The following is a 12403-nucleotide window of genomic DNA, read 5'->3' on the forward strand; positions in this document are numbered from 1 at the left end:
ACTGGAGTGCTTTGCCATTTCCTTCTCCAGCTGAAGTGACTTGCTTAGGGTCAAGCAGCTAGAAAGTGCCTGAGGTCAGACAGTCTATCCACTGTACCACCTAGCTGCCCACAGATGTAGGTACAAGTATGGATAGAGATTTATGTATGAATATAAACTATGTGGGGGGCAATGGATAGAGAATTGGACCTGGAACCTGAAAGACATCTTCTTGAATTCAAATCTAGCCTCAGACACTCACTAGCTGTGTGACCCTGGGCAAGCCACTTAACCTAGTTTGCCTCAGTTTACTCATTTATAAAATAAACAGGAGAAGGAAGTGGCAAACCACTCCAGTATCTTTGTCAAGAAAGCCTCAGATAGGGTCAGAAAGAGTCGGACACAGTTGAAATGACTGAAATACAAAACCCATATCTATATATGTCTGTATTTCTCTGTCTATGTATGTAGCCTCTTGCATGTGGTCTTCCACTTTAGAATGTGAGTTCTCTAAGGGCAGGGACTTTTTGTCTTTCTCAGGAAAAGAAAGCACGTAGTAGGTGCTTTATGAATGCTTGTTGACTGACTGACTGACATACAGGGGACTGCAGCCAGGAAAGGGAGTCATGGGGATGGAGAGTAGAGCCACAGGGTTACTGGCTGTCACACCCATCCTGACTCGAATGTTCATAACTGAATACAATCCTTCATATGAGGTGCGGCTAGGGCAGAGGACAGGTCTGGTCAAGGGCCACATGCCTCTTTGAAGGCAGCCCAGGTTCCCACCACCTTGTTGACTCCTAACTTTCTGAGCCTCACTTTCCTTAACTATAAAATGGTGGGAGGGGGTTAAAATGAACTAGGTACAAAAGAAGATATCAGAAGAAAACTGGAAGAACATGGAACACATTACTTATGAATAAGAGAAGACTTTATTCATAAACAAGAGATAGCATTGTGAGATGGAGAAGACGTAATTTTGATTACAAATTAAAAAGTTTTTGTACAAACAAAACCAATGTAGTCAAAATTAGAAGGAAAACAGAAAATTGGGAAAATAAATTTTTATAGGCAGTTTCTCAGATAAAGGTCTTAATTTTCCAACATATAGGGAACTTTGTCAAATTTATAAGCCTATGAGTCATTGCCCAATTAATAAATGGTCAAAGGATATGAACAGGCAATTTTTCAATGAAGAAATCAAAACTATACATATTTATGCAAAAATGATCCAAGTCATTATTGATTAGAGAAATTCAAATTAAAACAGCTTTGAGATATCATCTCACACCTATCAGATTGGCTAAAATGATAGAAGGGAAAACTTACAAATGTTGGAGATGTGGAAAAATTGGGACATTGATGCACTATTGGTGGAATTGTGAACTGATCCAGCAATTTTAGGGAGCAACCTGGAATTATGCCCAAACAGCTATAATGCTGTGTACGCCCTTTGACCCAGCAATACTACTATTAACCTGAGGTAAATGGTCAATGGCCTCAGCATTGATTGATAATGGTCTGTTGAGAACACTTTTGAAGTGTTCAGTCCATCTCTCTAGGATCATGTCCTTATCACTAATCAATGTGGCTCCATCAGCACTGAGTAGTTGTGATACACCATAGGTTTTTGGTCCATAAATAGCTTTCAGGGAATCATAAAAATGCTTTGGATTGTGACTATCAGGATAAAATTGAATTTCATCTGCCTTCTTACTGAGCCAGGAATCCTGCATCTCTCTAATCTTTGCTTGTACTTTGCTTTTGATGGAATTAAATGCTGCCTTCTTAGAGGTGGATGACCTATCCTGCTGGTAAATCCTGTGGAGTTCTCGTTTTTCATTTAGCAGCTTCTGAATTTCCCCATCATTTTCATCAAACCAGTTTTGGTGTTTGTGAGTGTTCTGATCCAGATGAGCAAATGCAGTGCTGTACACCAAATCTCTGAGAGCTGCCCACTCCTTTTCTGCTCCACTGTTGCCAACTGTGTATTGGCTCAACTTTCCCTCCAAGTTAGCAGCAAACTATTCATGCTCAGAGAACAGCTTTAATTTGTGGACATTAATTCTTCCAGTAGTTATTTTGCCTTGGGGGTGGCACTTTTGTTGAATGTGAATATTTAACTTGGAAAGGATATGTCTATGATCAGGCCAGCTGATTCCTGGCAGGATAAGGTACCAGAAACTGAAATCCTTTCCTGAGTTGAACTGCCAAACATTCAAACTATGCTTCAGAGAGTGCAACTCCAATGTGCTGGCCATGTTGTTCCAATGCAAAATGTACGCATGCTGAAAAGATTGTTTTATGGAGAACTGGCATTGGGCAGGCTATCACATGGTGGTCAGAAGAAACGATACAAGGACACTCTCAAGGTCTCCCTCAAAAATTTTGGATTTTATTGTGTGACTCAGGAGATATTGGCACAGGATCTCTCAGCATGGCATGCCCACGTCAGAAAGCATGCTGTGCTTTATGAGCAAAGCAGAATTGAGACAGCACAAAGTAAACACAGGATGCACAGATTTGGAGTATCCACCCCAAATGTTCACACAGCTTATCTGTGCCCAATCTGTGGTAGATCATTCCGAGCTTGTATTGGTCCGATCAGCCACAGTTGGATACATTGAAACTTGAGTTTATCATGGTGATATCATTTTGGTCCTCTTTGAGAACACCACTATTAGGTCTGTATCCCAAGGTAATCAGAGCAAAAAGAAAAGAACCCATATATTCAAAATACTTATAGCAACTCTCTTTGTGATGACAAAGAACTGGAAATTGAGGGGAAATGGCTAAACAAGTTGTGGTATATGATGGTGATGGAATGCTACTGAGCTGTAAGAAATGATGAACTGGTTGGTTTTAGAAAAAAGACATGCATGAAATAACGTAAAGTGAAGTAAGCAGAACCAAGAGAACACTGTATACAGTAACAGCAATATTGTTCAAAGAATAATTGTAACCGATGAAGTTATTCTGAGTACCATAAATACTCAAATCAATTATAAAAGACCTATAAAGGAAGATACTATCCATTCCTAGAGAAAAAGCTGATACATAGAAGCAGACGTAGTATGGTTTTATATATGCTTATAAATCTATATCAAAAGATGGCTTTCTCTAGTGTGAGGAGGGAAGAGAGGGAGGGAGCACAGTTTGGAACTTAAAATGTAACAAAAATGAGTAAACAAAATTTTAAAAAGACTCATTGGATTACCTGAAAATCATGAACAAAAAAACCCCCATACCCATCATAGTTCAGTAAAATATAAAGGAAAACTGTCCAGATATCTTAGAACAACAGAGCAAAGCAGAAATTGAAAGAATTCATCATTCATCTCCTGAAAAAAAACTTCCCAAATGAAAACTGCCAGGAATATTGTATCTGAAACCCCAAGCTTATAGGTTGGGGAGAAAATGCTGTAAGCAGCCAGAGAAAATTATTAAAATACCAAGAAGTCACAGTCAGGATTGCACAAGACTTAGCAGCTACTGCTAGAAAGGACAGAGGGCTTGGAATAAGATATTCTGGAAAGCAGTGAAGTTAGAATTACAACCAAGAAGAATCTACCCAACAAATCCAAGTATACTCATAAAGGAAAAATGAATAATGAAATAGAGGACTTCCAGGTATTCCTGATGAAAAGACTGGAGATGAATAGAAAAGTTAATACTCAAAGACAAGACTTAAGATAAGCATAAAAGGTAAGCACTAGTGAGAAATAAGGGACCAAACAAGGTTAAGTTGTTTATAGTATTATATGGAAAGATGATACATGTAACTCCTCAGAATTTTGTCATCAATAGATCTTAGAGGGAGTTTCAAACAGAAGGCCTGGGTCCTATTGTGTTGAGATGGTCTCAAAAGAAAAATGGAAGGTTGCAGTGTGAGAGTGGGAAGAGAGAGGAAGCATGGAGAAAATTACTTCATAAATGGGGTGTACATATAAAAAGTTTATACAACTGAGGGGACGATGAAGGAGTAGATGGGGGCAACATTAGAACCTCACTCTCATCTGAACTGTTTCAAGGAGGCAAGAGTGCATAGATACATTCAGCAGAGTACACAAACTCATCTTACTCAATGGGGAAGTAGAAAGGAAAGAGATTATGAGAAGGGGAAGGAGATAAGACGGAGGGTAGATTAAGGGAGGCAATGGTCAGAAGCAAACTCTTGAGGAGGGGATGGTAAAAAAAGTATAAGAAAATAGGAGGGAGGGAAAATAGAGGGAGGGGCTGGAGCACAATCTATTATGCTTCAGCTGAAATTAAAAAGGCAAGGATGGCAATCATGATCTCAGACAAAGTAAAAGCAAAATAAATAAACAGGGAAACTACACTTTGCTAAAAGGTATCATAGACAATGAACTAACATCATTACCAAACACATATGAAGCAAATGGCATAGCACCCACATTCTCAAAGGAAAAGTTAAATGAATTACAGGAAGAAACCCTACTAGTAGGGGAATTTCAACTTAACTTCTCAGACCTAGATAAATATAACCATAAAATAAGAAACAAGTTATAGAGATGAATAGAATTTTGGAAAAGTTAGAAACAATAGAACTCTGGAGAATACTGAATAGAAATGCAAAGGAGTATACATACATCTTTGTACATAGCACCTTCACAAAAACTGACCATGTATTAGGGTATAGAAATCTTGCAAACCATGCAGAAATATTAGATGCATATTTTCCTGACTATAATCCAATAAAAATTATATATAAAAAAGGACCTTGGAAGCATATGTAAAATTAGTTGGAAACTAAACAACCTAATTCTAAAGAATGAGTGGATCAAAGAACAAATCATAGAAACCATCAATACTTTCATTAAATATACTGACAACAATGAGACAATATGCCAAAAATTGTGAGATGCAGTCAAAGCAGTACTTAGGGGAAATTTTATAGTTCTAAATGTTTATACATCAGTAAGAGAGAGAAAGAGTAGGTCAATGAATTGGACATACAACTAAAAAAACCTGGAAAAATAACAAATTTAAACCCCAACTAAACACCAAAATAGGATCCTGAAATGCAAAGGAGAGATTAATAGAATTAAAGTTTAAAAAATTGAGCTACAAAATGAAACTGAGCTTGTTTTATGACAAACAAAATAAAGCAAGAAGAGAGATAAACCATGACTTATTTAAGAAAAGAAAGAAGAAAACCAAATTATGAGTATCAAAAATAAAAAGGGTGAATTCACAACCAATGAAGATGAAATAAAAGCAATAATTAGGAACTATTTCACCCAATTGCACGCAGATAAAATTGGGAAGCTAAACAAAATAGATGAATATTTACAAAAATATAAATTGTCCAGATTAACAGAACAGGAAACAGAAAATTGATTAAAAGTAAATGATTGATTACAGGTTGATGGATTATGACTTCACAATTTTCCCCTTCAATTCTTGGGAGACATTTCTCCCATGAATTACTTTATCTACAAACTCAATCTATATTGGCAGAAACTGCGTTACAGAAGTGAAAGAGAAATGTAGAATTTGTACAATTCTGCATATTCTCATTCTTGCTGTACATGCCTGATTAGCATAATATTCTTAGGAACTTTATTTGAGTTTGTTTAGTATAACAATTAGTGCAGAGTTGAACGCAAGGTAGAAGGATAATTGTAAGAGCCAAGAAAATAAAGGTCCATTTAATTATGGTAACAAGGATGCCATCTCCTTGAAACCAAGAAGAAGGGAGCTATTGTCACTTACGTGGGTTTCGTTGGCAATCTATTGAGTTTTTGACATGATTTGAACATTGGTGATGATGTCTCCTTAATGTTTTGTTGTTGTTCAGTCATCTCCTCCTCTTTGGGACCCCATGGACCATAGGGTCTTCTTGGCGAAGATACTGGAGACGTTTGCCTTTTCCTTCTCCAGTGGATTAAGGCAAATAGAGGTTAAGTGACTTGCCCAGGGTCACACAGCTAGCAAATGTCTGAGGTCAGATTTGAACTCAGATCTTCCTGACTCCAGACCCAGTGCTCTATCCAATGAGCCATCTAACCGCTTGTGGTTAATGTAGGAACAGCAGGTTGAAACAGCACATGCTCTGCCATGGACAGCAGAGGGAAAATCCAATACCAGATGATGCTTCAAATACCATTTCTGCTATGGAATCGTCTCCACCTGGAGGAAGGTGCTGGCTATGGCCATTTCAGCTATGGCCTCAGTTGCTTCCTGAGCCCATTTCTCAACTTCAGTAGAGATGTTTCTAACTGGTTCCATGACATAGGTCACCCTCAACTTCTGGAACAGAGACCAGAGGAATCTTTGCCTTGGGGTATTCAGCTACAGAGTTTGGAGGCTGATAACCAGAATCTCTCTTTCTGCGTTCATGCCACCATGTTTCTAAATTTCTAGCAATTTTTTCCTAATTGGCCCCTTGAATGATTAAACACGGATACTGCTGGTAGTAAGGAGGGTATTCCACAAGTTCTGTGCCAGTCAAGAGGGAGGAATGAAAGGCTTCTCCTGCACAAATGCACAACTGGCCCAGGATCACCAGTCCCTGTGGCATCTCAGGAATCTTTGAGAACATTCCAGAGGCTGCTGTGTTACCATAAAGAAGAGTTACAAAGGTATAATTCTTAGGGGAGCCTCTGGTGCCATTGAAAACCCCAATCTTAGCACATATGAAGGATTCTGCTCTATGTATGTCAGGGGTTGAAAATATATGGTTACACCATGCTGTCTCCTAAAATATAATCATGTCATTGGTCTTTGTTTTGTTAATACAGAGAGGAAAAGTTGGTAAAGGCCACGCCAACCAACAAGGGGCATCTTTGTCTTATCATAAGAGGCATTGGCTCTAACTGTGGTGAGAATCTGGAATACCTATGAGGCTTCCCTGTTAATGTTCACTGGCTGTGTGAAACCTGTTATGTTAGGATCTGTACTGCTAATCTCACAGTTGACAAGCTAGGAATGGAGCAAAAGGATGTCCCCTCAGTAAAATAGTATAATAACATTGTATGCTGCTGGAATGAGGAGGACCCATAGGTCAGGAGTGCTCTGGTGGATATGACAAGAAACCCAACAGCCATGGGATCCAGTAATCCTAGCATCTCCTAAGCTGTGCCCTATCTGACTTTGAGTGTTAGTCCTTGCCCAAACATTAATGAAAGGAAAAGGAGCAGTCAGGTGATGAGCTGGATAGAGTAACAGGCCTGGAGTCAGGAAGACGCATCTCCCTGAGTTCAAATCTGGCCTGAGACACTTACTAGGTGACCCTGGGCAAGTCACTTAACCCTGCTTACCTCAGTTTCCTTATCTGTAAAATGAGTAGAAGAAGGAAATGGCAAACCACTCCAAGGATCTTTGCCAAGAAAAGCCCAAATGGAGTCACAGAGAGTAGGATGTGAATGAGGAACAATAGTTATATTTAATGTCATTAAACAAAAACAAGGAGACCTATGAAAAAAGGACCGTGGTTAAGAGAAAAGCAACAGCAGGGAACAGTCCTTCCTTAGACCCTGCTCCTACAAAAGTCAGTGAGGTTCTAGAAATGGAAAATTCTGATGGGGAACCAGTCATTCTTTGCTTTTCCCAGAGAGCTGTTGGTTGGAACCAGAACCAAAGCTGTGTCACCTGAAGATGTGCCTCTTTGGCCATTCCTGGAGGATGCGGGAGGCAGAGGAGGGGCCGGCCGAGTCTAAGCAGGTCTGTCTTCTAGACAGGGGTCTGTTTGAGCTGTGTAAGAGCCCTTGTCTCTGCCACAAAATAATCCAAAGGGTAACTAGCCTAGCTAAAATAGTCGTAATGCAGCCGCAAGAGAGTTTGGTGCAAATCCTAATAAGCGGAAAGAGGATGAACCACAAAGCAGGCAAAGTACACAGGGACACTTTTCCCCATGCTGGATTATCTCCCAGAGTCAGGAAGAGCAGCATTCATCCCCTGACCTTCTAGATATGGTTGCTGGTTGGGCTAGTGACAAAGAGCGAAGCAACCATTCTCCTCCAGGTGTCGGACTTTTTGTGTTCTCAGAGGCATTGACTCTGATGTGGAGAGTTGCTTAGGATAATCGCAATGCTTAACAACAGATGGCAATTGTCCTTTGTTTGTGATTGGGGCTCCAGATCTAGGGGCAGCTTCCAACGGTCCTGATCTCCAATCTCCATCACAGCTGGGCTAAGCTGAAGTTTTTGACAAGGGCTACCTAGGTAGACTGAGTTCTGCTGGTTTGTTGGAAGTTCTTGATGTCGATCTTACTGCCAGGTTGAAAACTGTGCAGCAAAAAGTTCAAAGGCCCTGTCTATGCTGCAGCCCCTGCCTTGTGAAGTTCTATCAGTTGACCTTGTAGTCCTTGTATGTAGGAAACAATGGATATGTCTTCTGCCAGGAAAGATAGAGAGAAAGGCTTTGCCTCAATAGGAGGATGACCAAATAGCATTTCACAGAGAGCAATAAGCAATTTTTTTGTGGATGAAACAAGGTTAGGGAAAGATCTGGCCATTTTGGGTGAGTTTTAGAAGAAAACTTATCAATGAGAGTCTTGCATTTGACCTGACCCAAACTCTGAGGATGCTAAGGGGCATGGGATTTAGGAGCGACCCTAAGATTAGAGTAGATCTGGGAAAGCACAGTATTCAGGAGATGAGATACTCGACCAGAATCATGAGCTGGGGGGCCAAAGCAGGGAACAATTTCTTTGAGAAGTACCTTAGCAACAAAGGCAGCTATAGCCTTAGAACCAGAAAATGAATCAACCCAACGAGTGAGCTAGTCTCCAGTAACAAGACAAATTTTATAATGGCCAGCCTGGGGCATCTTTATAAAATCAATTTGTAAACACTAAAATGAAGAGTATGTCCAGGGGTGCCCACTGAACATAATGTTACAGAAAGCGTGCTGATTAAATGTTCTGCAAGTTGGGGAGGCAGAACATACAGGAGCCGCCTCGGGGGGAGACCCAAGACCACCTTACTGTGTCCACTATTCCTTGAGGGCCAAAGTATGTCCACCCCTGATAATGTTTAATATAAAATTTTGGAATAATCTCTTTGTTCTCTCTGAAGTAAACTCAGAGAGTGCCTCTTCCTATGTCAGCAAATGCCAGCCAAGGCCGACTCTACACTCCTTAAGGAGACCTTTAACCTAAGACACTATATCTTGAATAATGAGACTTTCCTTTGTATCTTATTATCTATAGACACATACTATGTTATGGGATATTAATGGCAAAGAAAATATAGGTATCCTGGGTTTCTATTGATCATTGTTTGCCCTTTCCTGCGTCAGTTATCTGTTTGGGGCAGGAAGCCTGCCGCTTACTAGTGGTGGGATTTCTGAGACATATGCTTACCCAGCCTGGAATCTCAAGGCCTGACTAACATTGCTTTGTTAATTGTCCTGTCTTACTGAATTTATGATTTCCTTAATTAGGAGAGTTTTTTTCTTGCGGCAAAATGTACTTAAGACAGATGATTTCTGTACTAGGTAGTCAGAGTCACCTCTGACTCCATAGCGCTATGACTGTTATCTTTAAGAGGGAATCAATTAATTAATAAATAACGCATGCCTTTAGTCTGAAGTCTTTCTTTTAACCAAGTTTTCAGGTTAACACCCCTTATGAACAAAAAGACACAAATAGTGTTGGAAGCCCAGGGAAGAGGTGGCTAACCCTCCACAGTCACCTAGAGACCAGAGATCTGTTTTACCTTGTACCTGTTTCCATTTCTCAACCTTGATGTTGTGATGGACCAAGTCAATGTTATTGTAGAGAAGAGGGAAATTTACACTATTGGTTGTGGCAAGGTGAAACACATGGGTGAGGCCATTCAACATGGCCAGTTTTGCTGCTGCATCAGCTTGTCAGATCCCTCAGAATTGGTGCCATTAGTATGGGCAGAGCAGTATATAATGCCCAAAGTCTTGGGTAGCTATATAATGATTAAAAGGTCTTTGACAAAGTCAGCATTCAAAATAGCCTTACTGAGGGTTAAAACTCCCCATCCTGGTAGACTCCAAAGGCACAGTGTGAGTCTGTGTAGATAATGGCGCTTTATGCTCAACAAGCTTGAGCAAGGCCAATGATCTTGGCATCCTGAACACTGAGATTGGATGGAAGAGAAGCAGACCATCAAGTATCACGATCAGAGACCATGGCAGCACCTGTGTACTGAATTCCATTCCTTATAAAAGAGGAGCCATTGGTTCAGGATTCTGTAGAGGAATATTGGTAAGGTCATCACTTGGCCACATCAACCACAACAGAACAGTTACAGAGAGGCTTACTCAAGGTGAGTAAATCTGAGGAGTAGCATGGTGGACTTGAGAACTGAATCCTGCTTGAGAATCACATTTTCCTTCCCTAACAGTCACTTCACACTAGCAAGTCTCTGATCAGAAAAGTCTGAAGTGTGGTATCTCAAAGAGACTAGAGAGACTGAATGACACGTGGGGCCCTAAAACCAAGTTTAAAGGCTGTTTCTGCCAAAAGGGCAGTAGCCCAGCTGGTGAAGAGTGTCCAAAGTCCTGGGTGAGCACCCTCGATGACAGTCCTTTATGTTCATGCACAAAAAGAGAGAAAAGACTCATCTGGGAATCCAAGTAAAGTTTTCTCAAGGATGGTGAGAGCCATGAGATGACCTGGTTCAGGTTACAAGGGTTTTGGAAGGGTCTTTGGTCAGAGCAGTTAAAGGTTTGGGGATCTCACCAAAGATGGCATCTGCTGTTGACCTCCATCTACTGAACCTGAGAAGGCACAAGGCTGTTTTCCAGTCTTTGCAGTGGACAGTTGGTGGGCTTGCCCATGCTTAAGAGATACAGTGCAGACACTGGCAGACAGGACAAAGCCAAGATATTCGATACGAGAAATATATGTCATGGCCTCTTTGATGAAACTGGAGAAGAAGGTGGGGCTGCCTTCTTGGCAGACTCCGACATTGGTTGCAGCTTGAAGGACATTGTCCACGTTCTGAACCAGAGTGGAGCCTTTTAGAAGGGCGGAAGCTAAATCCTGTTGTAGAATTTGAGAGAACAAGGTTGGGGCAGGGAGGGAGGGGGCTCTACCTACCCTGATGGCAGACAGGCTTTCTCTCATACAAGGGGCTTTCCTTGGTCCCAAGATCTTAGGAAGTTTTCCAAGGGAATTCCAGCAGGAATACTTTGTATTTCCCATAATTATACAATTGACCAGGGGCAGCTAGGTGGTGCAGTGGATAAGAGCACCAGTGCAGGAGTCAGGAGGACCTGAGTTCAAATCTCACCTCAGACACTTGACACTCACTAGCTGTGTGACCTTGGACAAGTCACTTAACCCCAATTGCCTCATCCTGTGTCATCTCCAGTCATCCTGATGAATATCTGATCACTGGATTCAGATGGCTCTGGAGGAGAAGTGAGGCTGGTGACCTGCACAGCCCTTCCTCACTCAAAACAAAGTCAAATGCAAGTCATGTCATTATTTCTCTGATGGCATGGTCTTCTTTGTCAACAAAGGATGAACACACACACACACAATTGACCTCTTGTGTTATTTAGAAGCAAGCCTTATTTCCCAATAATTAGTGGTATCTTTGAACCACAAAGGTTTTCCTACTTGCTGCCAATCAAAATCAGAGCTGATCCACACACCTTTTAGAGTCAAAAATCAAATTCATTGACTTGTCATCAAGTTCCTCCTCTGGGAATTGAAGAGATTTTTCTGCTTGTAGAAGAGACTGTTCTGCTTGCATGAGGAAGCCTTCTACTTTCCAGAGGATTAAATCCTCTCCCTTTCTCTGAGAGTACCAAAACTTCTCCTAGTTGTACTGGGGCTTGCCCTATGTGCTCCATCACTCAAAAGTCAGAATCTGTCACTCAGGATAAATGACAAAAGAGACCAGAAAATAAACAAGCAAGCACATAGAACATAGATTGACAGAGTAAGCTTTGTTAATTGGAAGAACTCCAAGTTCTGCTTCCTAAAACTCTGCCAAAACACCCCCTCAGACTGGGGAAATAAAGATCAGAACAGATTATGAAGACAAAAACAGCCTTAAATCTCTCTGGGGTCTCCAGAAGTTGGGCTCTTCTCTCCTTCCACAAATGATGTTTCTCTGTGTAACAAGACTTCCTGCCCCTGTAGGAGGAAAGTTTCCTCCTGCAGCTCTGGGGTCCCTCCTGAATGAATAAGAAGACGCTGTGCTGTCTGTAACAGGGAATAGCCTAGATTCAGAAAGGCTTTTCATCTTGGGCACAGGGAATCTCTACCTTGCAAATTAGATTCCCGCATTCAAGGTGCCACTCTATTTCCTGAGACATCTCAATAGGAAAACTCAGTTTGCTACGGTTATCCTTTTCACAGTTCGGGGGGGAGGGGAAATGTTAGGGGTGTGGTGCCCTCCCAATGTGGAAAATACATATAAAGTTTTTTGGCCATCCTTTTGTATCAGAGAAGTCTGAACTTTTTCTTTTT

Source organism: Notamacropus eugenii, chromosome 4 (genome assembly GCF_028372415.1).
Source record: "Notamacropus eugenii isolate mMacEug1 chromosome 4, mMacEug1.pri_v2, whole genome shotgun sequence".
Lineage (NCBI taxonomy): Eukaryota > Metazoa > Chordata > Mammalia > Diprotodontia > Macropodidae > Notamacropus > Notamacropus eugenii.